Genomic DNA, 10,738 nt, shown 5'->3' on the forward strand with positions numbered 1-10,738 from the left:
GTACATGTAAATAATTTTGATTAATAATGATTCGATGTGAAGATATATCGAAATGAAATAATATCGATAGGTCTAATTTTCTCCTTTGTTATTGAGAGTACCAGTTTGAAATTTTTAGGATAGAACGTGAATGGTGATATAAGATTTCTGTTATCTTTTGGTCTCCATGGCAACCATAGTTTTAACTTTATGGCAAAATATATTTTCAATGTAAAGTAAATGGGGATATATCAAAATCGTTTCATACAAGTTTCCTCTTTTGCGAGATTAATAAAAATATAAGGACAAGATCCTTACCATAGAGGTCACATTTAGCAATGATGGAAATTCCACTTGATCCATTTCCCTGCAAGAAAAATCGATTAGAAAATCCTGGAATTCGATATTTCCCTTATATCTTTTATATTTAATTAGGTAAGGGACTGAAACTTTTACCGGTAGATAAAAATAGGTAAAAAACAAGATAAAAGGTAAATAAAACTAATGCAGTTGCTACAGTTGAAGTTATGATCGATAAAATTGAACATTTTATATATCCCTTTTGCAGACCTTTTACTATAGTTGCTGGGATAAGACTTTAAACGGTATGCTAGAAGGTTACTTACTATTCATACGAATAAATTATTTTGCAGAACTACATCCCCTTATCAGGATATGTCGATATGAATTTATATCGATAGGTGTCATTTTCTCCTACCATGTTAACCGTACCTGCCCGAAATTTTTGTCTATTACTGCGATGAAATGTACGATATTTATAGTAAATCCATCCTCAGCCAACACAAACAAAGTGAATGGTTTACCATGCGATAAAACCTGTCACGCAAAATTGTGTCTGTGTGAAAAACTAAGTTTTCCAATATCTAAACCACAAAAGGACATACTTTAGTCTTATTTATTGTCATTGCGATTGCCAATCTAATTAGAAATTGAACCCGTATTTATTCAATTGGCACATCTGTCGGAATAATAGGAATTCGTGGTAGTAATAAATCTCCTTGGAACATGCCATTTATAATTTAGTGTGATAGAAAGATATTTCAAACGGCATAAACAATATTGACGGTCGCCAAGGGGACAGTAAGCGAAACACGCTAAAATTGAACATTTTTTGGATGTTAATTTCTAAATTCAGTGTAAATCAGGTATAAAACGAAATGGAACTGCAGGAAAAAGAAATTGCAATTCTTTTTCTTTCGAATGATATGTGTCTTAACTTCATGTGACCATTATCACTAATTTAAATATGCAAAAGCAAAAACGTCCGCAGGCATTAAAAACTAAAGTTACATGTATTTCTTATGGAAATGACTCATGGCACATTCCAGGGACTCATGAGCCCAAGAAGGTCAATAAGAAACCAATCAACTCTTCTTTACTGGAACAATTTCATAACTCCCTAACCCCGCGACGTAATAACAGGTTTAGGATAACAAATATTTCATTTATATATGCTCATAACATGTTCTACGAAATGAAGTTAACAGATTCTTTCAACGTCCTAGATTACTCAGAAAAACGTAAAATATTCCGAAAATCACAGAAAATTACGATTCACAAAAGATTAACACAAGATTTCGTGAACTTATTCCTGAACGATGTAGTGAAAACTCATCAATAATATACAACTATGCATATGGTTTTAGAAAAGGGAATCGTTTCAGAAATATTTCAATCGATATATCCGCGAAAAAGTAAAAATGGTGAACACTACACATTTGTTTCCCGGGAAAGTCTTATTTTTTACTGTATTACTCTCAAAATATGGATGACATAGGGGTAACCTCTCTTAGATATGTTTGTAAATGGATGTGACAGTATAATACCGCCATCTTTGAACCCACAGAAACATCCTCGAAAAAATTAAATTATACATATAACTCCTTTTCAGGTACCTTTCGTTACAATTCCGCCGCTTTTCCAACCCCTACCACTCATCACCACGGAATTGATGTGGACGATTGGAGACTCCTAGCAGTGCAAATCTATTAACCTCCGGTTTCCCCCTTACACCTCAAAAAAAAAGAATTGTGCATTTTGATGTCTACTTTTTGGGTATTTTTCGTCACAATTCCACCGCTGATCCCTACCCTCACGACTCATCCCTACGGAATTCATGTGAACGACTGATGACCGCCAGCAGTACACCCATATAAATCCCAGGCATCCCCCCGAAACCCCTAAAAAATGTAAAATGTGACATAAACTCACCTTTTTGGGACATTCTGGCCGACATTACGCCGCATTGCCCGTCCCCTCACACCTCTAGATATGGAATATTTGCTAATAGCGGGCCACCGTTAACCATGCGGGGGAAAAAAACCTGAAAACCCTCGATCACCTTCCGGAACCTCCCAGAAAAATACAACTTTTAAGGCCGCCTTTCCGGGTAGTTTTCGTCACCATTCAGCCCATATTCTTCAAACCTTCGAGTTATTAAAACCCCCGATAACCCCGTGAAATTTCCCAAAAAGATTATTTTCTGAAAGCTCGCCTATTTCGGTATTTATCGTCAGGATTCCCCCACTGTTCCAGACCCCTACGACTTATCGGCACGGAATATATGAGAACGATTGGTGACCACTGGTTGATCGCAAATATAAAACCCCCGGTATTCCGTTGAAACCCCCCATATAAATAAAATTTGCCATTAGGTCTTCTTTGAAGGGTACTTGTCGACGCCATTACGCTGCATTGCCCTACCCTTTCCAATAATCACTATAGAATCAATTTGGACTACTGTACCTAATACTATTTTATGCATATTAAGTGCAGTATACCACTGCCAAGGAGTGCCACCGATCAGTGGCGCAGCAAGGTGGTTTTGGGGGATAAGATCCCCCACCCAGGAGCTCACAGAAATTTTTAAGTTTTATCTATTTTACTTAATTGGATTAATATTGCTTATAGAATAGTGTGATAAATAAGAAAATATCCCTCAGAAGGCCGTAAAAATCACCATTTCCAACCATTTACCTTAATTTTTTTCGGCAAAGGCAGCCGGAAGGCCTCTGCACCTCCCGCTTACCCTGGCGGGCATGCAATACCTCCAAATCCCCCAGTATTAGTTGATCCTGAAACCCCCCCCCTTTGCCTTAATTTCTAGCTGCGCCCCTACCACCAATCATGCAATTAATGAATATGGCTAATCTCGGCAAATGAAAGATTAGATCGAAAGCTGTACTATACAAGGAAAGATATGAATGCAACTATCTATTGTTTTCAATACAATCTCCTAATTTTTACTCAGGGGAGTTTTAACCACTCAATTAAAATAAAAGAGTTCTATAACACACTGAATTCAATGCAATTTGCACTCTATTGTTGTTCCGTCTGGAATAACTGTTTATTTATTTATACCACGCCTTACTTCATAGCAACAATGCAAAAGGACCAGTCTGGAAAGCGTAAGCGGTGCTGAAAGGTACCCCCCGTGCACTCACGCGTAGGAGTTAGGGAAGAGTGTTTGGGGTACAGGAATTTCGGAGAGTGAACAGATTATCAATTAAGCCACACGAAACGTATGGAGTTCTCCGTTGACGCCACCTATACGCTCAGGCTAGCGCTCGATTTTTGCCATGGAGTGGAAGTGAAAGCGACTTTGAAGTAGCGATGTAACTTTTCGTGGTGAGTTTTAATAACTTAATTAAACTTAAGTAGGTAAATTACACACTGATTTCAATGCAATATACACTCTTTTGTTGTTCCGACCAGAATAAAAGCATTTTATTCCACGCATTACTATATAACAGAAACCCCAAACGACCAATTTAGACCACAATATTTCGCGCTGCGGTGATGAAAATGGTTTGAACTATAATTTTTATTGTTAATGTTGTAGAAAAATAACCCTCCTTGTTGTCGCACGCATGTACTTTCCTTTGCCTTCCTAGTACAATCTCCCGCGTAGCAGTGTTGAATGTTTTGTTGAAAGAAAATTTCAGTGGAAAAATTTTGTGAACAAATCTTTAGTGAGTGGTTGCGGGTTCCGTCTAACGTTGTTTTTCCTTAATGATGCCCTCTCTCGCGTAACAGTATTCAACATGTTTTGGGATTTAAATTTTAGTGGATAACGATGGTGAAAGTACCTTGTGACAACCGTTAAACGCTGATTTGCGTTCGTGAAGCCATGCATCCCGTAACAGTTAAAACATATTTCAGAATAGCTATTCTTATGTATAATATTAATGAAAATAATTTACATGTCTAGTGATAGTTTTCTGTCTCGATTATTCGCCTTCCTATTGCCATCTCTCGCCTAACGTAGAAGAACCATACATAAGAATAAAACATACAGGTCTGGTGATATCTCTGGTTAACTTTATTCCGCGTTCGTGTAGCCAAATAGTAGGCTACATAATCAAATACATCTGTTGAAGTTAATCAGTCTTGGGAATGGAATTGAAGTTATTACGACCTATAAAATAATGCCGTATACAGATGCACGCAGCAGCGTTAGTATTATATCTGCATAAGATAAATTTACATAGCATCATTCAAACGCAGAATTTGTACTTTTTACAATACTTTGTGCTCCACTCCCCGTACTTGTGACAATAAGACGAAGTAAAAATAATACATTATGCATTCCTAACAATTTATTTCCGTCAAACTTTGTTGCTGTGAAAATAATTAAACCATCTCTGAATTTTACCATTTTCCGAAGGGACGCATGCTATTAATTTCATAATCCCGACCTTGGGATGCTAAACGGGTGGTTACAGTTTACTAGGAAAGCTAATGAATGTTTTCAGGCTCTCTGCAATTTATTTAACTCGTTTTTCATGTAAGTCATTTCGAAAAGCTTTTGAATCGTAAGCATAACGAGAGAAATTGCAGTATTTCTCCATATTGTCATGTTTGGACGTATTTTTGAGAAAAAAGAACGCCAACAATTTCCACATCACTCTACAGCTTTTATTAAATGAATAACTCTTATCACATTCCATTTACGTATATTTATATTTGGAATCGTGGATAGAACCCGCAATGTAAATACCAGCACTTTAGCCATACTTAACGCTCTTAGAAAGTTCATTGCCTGTATATACACTAAGATTATGGTTTGGATAACTTACAATGTAACGTATCGCAGTATAATACTATCAAGACATTATTGTAATTAACAAAATATTTTATTTCACGCATTTTGTACCGCGTACTTCTATACGTCATTTCGGAGTGTGCTGGCGAAGCTGGCTGCGGCGGGCGCTACCATTTCCCCCTGGCCGGAAAAATCGGCCCCTGGGACTTAGCGGACAGACGTACGAGGAACGGCGTTCCGAGGAGTTTACCGGCGATGTCGGTCGTGGCACATCCAACGGTCCGCTTCCCTCCCCTCTGTACTAGCACTTTTCGGTCAGATTACTTGTATGAAAACTCTTCAAACACCCACCAAATTAGACGGCGACGGCCATTACGAGGACTTACTGACGTAGGAGCTGGGGGCGTCAGTAACCCCCGGGTGGCGAAGCCACCCTTTACTAGAAACAGCGAAGGAGTACCGAAGAACTAGCGGCACAGCCGCTTCGGGCTTTTACCCTCCCTGGGCGGCGGAGCCGCTTCTTAACGAATAACGGCGAAACAGTTACGAGGACTAATCGGGGTACCCCCGGGGGGGCGCACTCAACCCCTGGGTGGCGAAGTTCCCAGTAAACGAGTAACTGCGAAGCCGTCCCGAGGAATGAGCGTGGCGGCCGCGGTTAGACTCCTTTATATCCGGGCGGCGTGGTGCCCCGTACGAGGAATGGCGAAGCCGTCCAGAGATCTGAGCATCGCAGCTTCGGTGGATTCCCTTGCCCCTGGGCGGCGATGCCATCCCTGAAACGAATATCGGTGTGGTCGCGGTTAGTGACTCTTCCCTCCGACCGTCCGCGGCAGGGAATGGCGAAGAGGTCCAGGGAGGCAGCCGATCAAGCTGGCCGCAAAGGGGCTTCCAGGGGTTCGAGCCTTACTGCCCCGAAGGACCTTGTGGTCAGCGATAGGAGGATGGGCGATGACGTTCCGAAGACATTGCCGATGATGCCGGAGGTGGAGCAGCCAAGGGTCCTCTTCCTAACTCACTGGCCGGCAAAGCCGGCCCCTATCACTTTTGGGTCAGAATTTTCGAATAGAAATTCTTCGGACAAACACCAAGATGGCGAAGCCGAACCAGAGGATTCTAAGTTATAAATGGACGCCGATCGTACGACCGATTTCTTACGAAGCTTGCACTTACAAGAAATTATGCATTACAGTTAGGAAAAAGTAAACTTAGCCGCGGGGGGCCTCCCTTCCCCTCTGGTCAATGGTAACTTGGGAGCGGAGCTTCTAGGAACGGCGAAGCCGTCACGAGGGGTTCGCTGGCGACAAAGTACGTGGCGGGTGCTACCGTTACCCAATGGCCGTCGAAGCCGACGCCTAGAACTATATGGACTGAGCTACGAGGAACGGCAAACCATTCCGAGGAGTGTGCTGGAGAAGGTTGGTGCGGTGTGCGCTATCCTTCCTCACTGGACGGCAAATACGGCCCCGAGGACTTTTTGCACAGAGCTTCGAGGAACGACGAAGCCGTTCCGAAGAATATGCCGGCGAAGCAGACCGTAGTGTAACAGAGGGTTCGTTTTCCTCCCCTACCCCCCTTCCCGACCCCTGTAATTTTGGGAACGGAGTATCCAAGGGGTTTTTCTGCGAAGCCGGCGGAAAATTCGTCTGTGAATACATTTTATGGAAAAATATAATACGTTCCATTGCCCTTGGCGTAGTTTCGTGGGTTGAATAATGAAAATGATTACCATATATACTGTCAATAACTTCAACCGGATGTTGGCAACAGATTGTTTCCATCTCCCTATGTTATAGAGATAAAAGTAAAACTGCCAAAAATCACATAAATTTCTATTTATAAAAGATGTACAAAACATATCTAGTACTTTCGACCGACCGAGTCCTTACGAAGGCGGCCGCGGCGGGTGCCAACATTCTTCCTGGACGGAAAACGGGTGTTTTGGAGTTAGTGGACAGAGCTTCGACGCATTACGAGGCCGTTACGAAGATTGCGACGCCGAAGCCAACCGTGGCGTAGCCGTAGGTTCGTTTTCGTTCACCATTTGCGGTCAGATTATTCGTAAAGAAAATTCTTCGGACACCAACAAAAATAGACGGCGAAGCCGGATCCGGGGGTTCTAAGGGGGCGGAGCCCCCTGGCGAGCTACAGCGAGTTTATTGTATATAAAGCTAAGCGGACATTAGTAAACATCAAAATCGTTCTAATTACATACTTAAATGAATGATATGCCGTCGATAACATCAACTTACAATTAACGTATCCCCCTTCCAATGGCCGTGGCTCAGACTCCTACAACTATGTTATTTAGGTATTATAAAATTTTTGGTTTAACTGCTCCAGTTTTATATTTTATGCCCTTACTCAGATATTAATATTATAAATAATGCAAAATATGAGGGCTTTCAAGCCTCTATCGTCGGATATTTATCTTTAAATATAAAATAATCAACACGTCTAACAAACGAAGCTCTCACAACTGCTGGCAACTATTACAAACAATCACAACAATAGCTTCGCGTGATGTTTAGGCACCTTTGACGTAATCGAGGCTTCGTCGGCAGTGGCTTGGGGGGTGAGGGAGTTTTTCCCGCGCTTTAAAATTCGTTACATTTATCATTAAATATCTCGCGAAGGAAAACTCAGATATACATGCGGTTTTCTTTGTTGTATTCAGAAAATAATTTTCTGTCCGCCTGTGAAATAAAAAAAATTCATGCAAGTTCCCCATTATTCGTATTGGCCAGCTATCCGAGGAGGCCTTGGAAGCAAGGAATAAAGATATTCGACGATTTAGAGAGCATCACTCACGTAAATATCCAGACTAGCCACTGATCACGACCTTTTTCACGGAATACTTCTAACGCCCGACCCATATATTTCATCTACTCTAAAATTTGGTAAAATACAAAGAAGAAGATACCTGACCAAGTCAGAAAACTTCTTTTGACGGAAGAAATTGATTCAGATGCTAAAGAGGAAGATCCTGGATCAGATCTAGATTTTGACTTTTCATACACCTGCTTGATGTTTTTATCATTCATATTTCATTAACTTCATGCATAAAAATAAAAACTCAAATATGATATTGCGTTTAATAACTTTAAACCTCCCCATTCTATGTAAATAGAAATAAGCTAATCCTCGATTCTTTAAGAGTTAACTAAATTGTTTGCATGAGAAAATTATTAAACTACTGATTTGTATTGCAAATAGAAGACTTATGAACTAAATATCAAAATATTACGCTGATGAAAAAAAATTGGGGTAAATTTTCAGAAATTGGTCCAACCCATCGGATGACGCAAAAACGGCCTCTCAGCCATTTTTTAGAGCGCCTTCTTGTAGAAATAGAGTCCTAAAAACACTAAAATTGGATTCCTCAGATCAAAAACCTACAGAATCACCACTAATTAGCCATAAATTAGCCAAAAATTCTTCTACAGAGGTTTTGGCCAGCTTTTTTCGATTTCCGCCCACTGTACGCCGGACGTGTGTAACCTTCATACAAATAGGGATGCAATATCTAACAAGGGGAGTGTCCGAAAACCGGGTCTCAGATTTCGATCAAACGTTGTAGTCCATCGGTAGCTGTCCACGAATCACTCCCCATATGGAGTTAGAAAGCCAATAGTTTAAACAAAAAACGCTATTAAACATTCACATGTCCAATAGGGGAGAGTTTCCTAAATCGCACCGCTTCCCAAATCGCACCACCACCCTAAAGACCAATGTATGACACATATATGCAATCTAATGGCTGCATTTGGAACTTCCTGCATCACCAAGCACAACACACTTCAATTGTGGCCACCAGTGCAGTGACAAGTCAGGTGCATAGGTATTAAAAAAGAAGTGTCTCTTCTGCTATTTCTTTCAAAAAAGTATTGAAAACAAATAAGTTGTATTTACATAGTTTTAGCTACAGATCATATTTTTTTAAAGTCTTTGTGTTTCATTGAGTGCAATTAACGGCGTGGTATGATCACGTGTTTAGGCAATGGAAATGATTTCCTACAAAATGGCGGTCGCTCCCAAATCGCACCACGTCTTTCTGTACCTGTGTGATGTATGAAGTCTTCAAAAAAGCTGCCGTGAAAAGGATATTCGGAAGCATAAACACTTCTACAAGAGACTTAAAAGTTTGCTTCAATTATTGCAGATTTTTATCAAGCAAAAAACTACATCCATTATTAGGTAATGTCAAAGATATGACTTATTTAGCTTTTTCCGTTCCTTATGTTACGTGTATTTTAATTGATTATTTGCTCTGTTAAGGGATCTAAAAATGGCCTTAAATAACTTGCCTCTCTGCCCCTCATGGTCGTTGAACATCATTTCCTAATTTTGGTCTCCAGTGGTGCGATTTTAGAAACCGACTGCCTTAATCGCACTGTTTCAAATTGAATTTTTATGCATGCGCTCAACTTGGAATTCACAGTCCCCAAAAATTGCGAGAAAAGTGGCCAGTTCCTCCTCATATTAAGCAACATAAAAAACTTATATTGCGTCACTTATTTCTGAATTATTCGTTTTTTTCCAAAATTGGTGCGATTTAGGGAACCGTCCCCTACATTCCCATAGGAACTGGCTCCTTCAAGTAGGAGCTACAGCCCGGTGGTTATGTGGTTCGGCGAGCTGGTTTCTCGCAGGCCGCATACGCTGATAGGTCCAGCGCCCCTCATTGCCTAACTAACGAGAGTTGGCGGGAAGGAGGAGGAGTTACTTAAAAACTTGCATTGTTTCACATTGCATTCAAAACTTGCATTGCTTTCATTGTTTCATGAAACAAGATGGCCGCCAGAGTGAAGACACGCGTTTCTTTCTCTCTCGTGTTTTTATATCTTTTTGGGTTAAGTTTACCTTTCTTAGTGGTTTTGCGCACTCATGCGAGTGATAATTTTCGTAGTGAATCGCCCCAATCAAAAGTGGTTCCGGTTCCCGTCACCAGCTTCAGTTACAGAAAATTTATATTTTCTGGCTTCGCGTCGTGTGGTTTGTCAGCGGCCTCCCTGCAGTACCCCATCACCTCGTCGCCAAGGTCCCGGCGAACCCCTGGCCTCTCCGCCGCAACCTCGACGCCGTACCCTGGAAACGGACTCATCCTCCTGCTTCTAGTGATCCTCTCTGGTGATGTGAGTGTAAACCCCGGCCCTTCCAGCTCTTCCCTAAGCATATACTATCAAAATGTGCGAAGTATCAAAAACAAATTATCCGTTTGCAATTCCCACGATCATGAGCTCTCCCCCTTCGACATAATTGCTCTCTCAGAGACATGGCTGACTCCATCTGTCCATGACGATGAGCTATTTTTCTCGAGATCTCATTCTATCTATCGCAGAGATCGGCATTCGAGAGGAGGCGGAGTTCTACTCGCCATCAATTCTGTGCTCCCATCCAAACGAAGAAAAGACTTAGAAACTGATTGTGAAATTTTGTGGAGTGAGTTATCGCTACCTCGTGCGAAAGCCGCCAAGGCTACCAAAATACTCATTGGGTGTTTTTACCGTCCCCCCGCAAGTGACATAAGTGTTTTAGAAAACTGTCTTGAATCAGTGTTTCGAGCTATAAACCAGTGCCCTGTGATTCTAGTTGGTGACTTCAATCTATCCATTCGCTGGGAATCTCCCTCGAACGGCCATCCACTCAATCCCCATGATAGATATTTCATTGAATATTTTACCAATGCTCTCC

Source organism: Ischnura elegans, chromosome 10 (assembly GCF_921293095.1).
Source record: "Ischnura elegans chromosome 10, ioIscEleg1.1, whole genome shotgun sequence".
Taxonomy (NCBI): domain Eukaryota; kingdom Metazoa; phylum Arthropoda; class Insecta; order Odonata; family Coenagrionidae; genus Ischnura; species Ischnura elegans.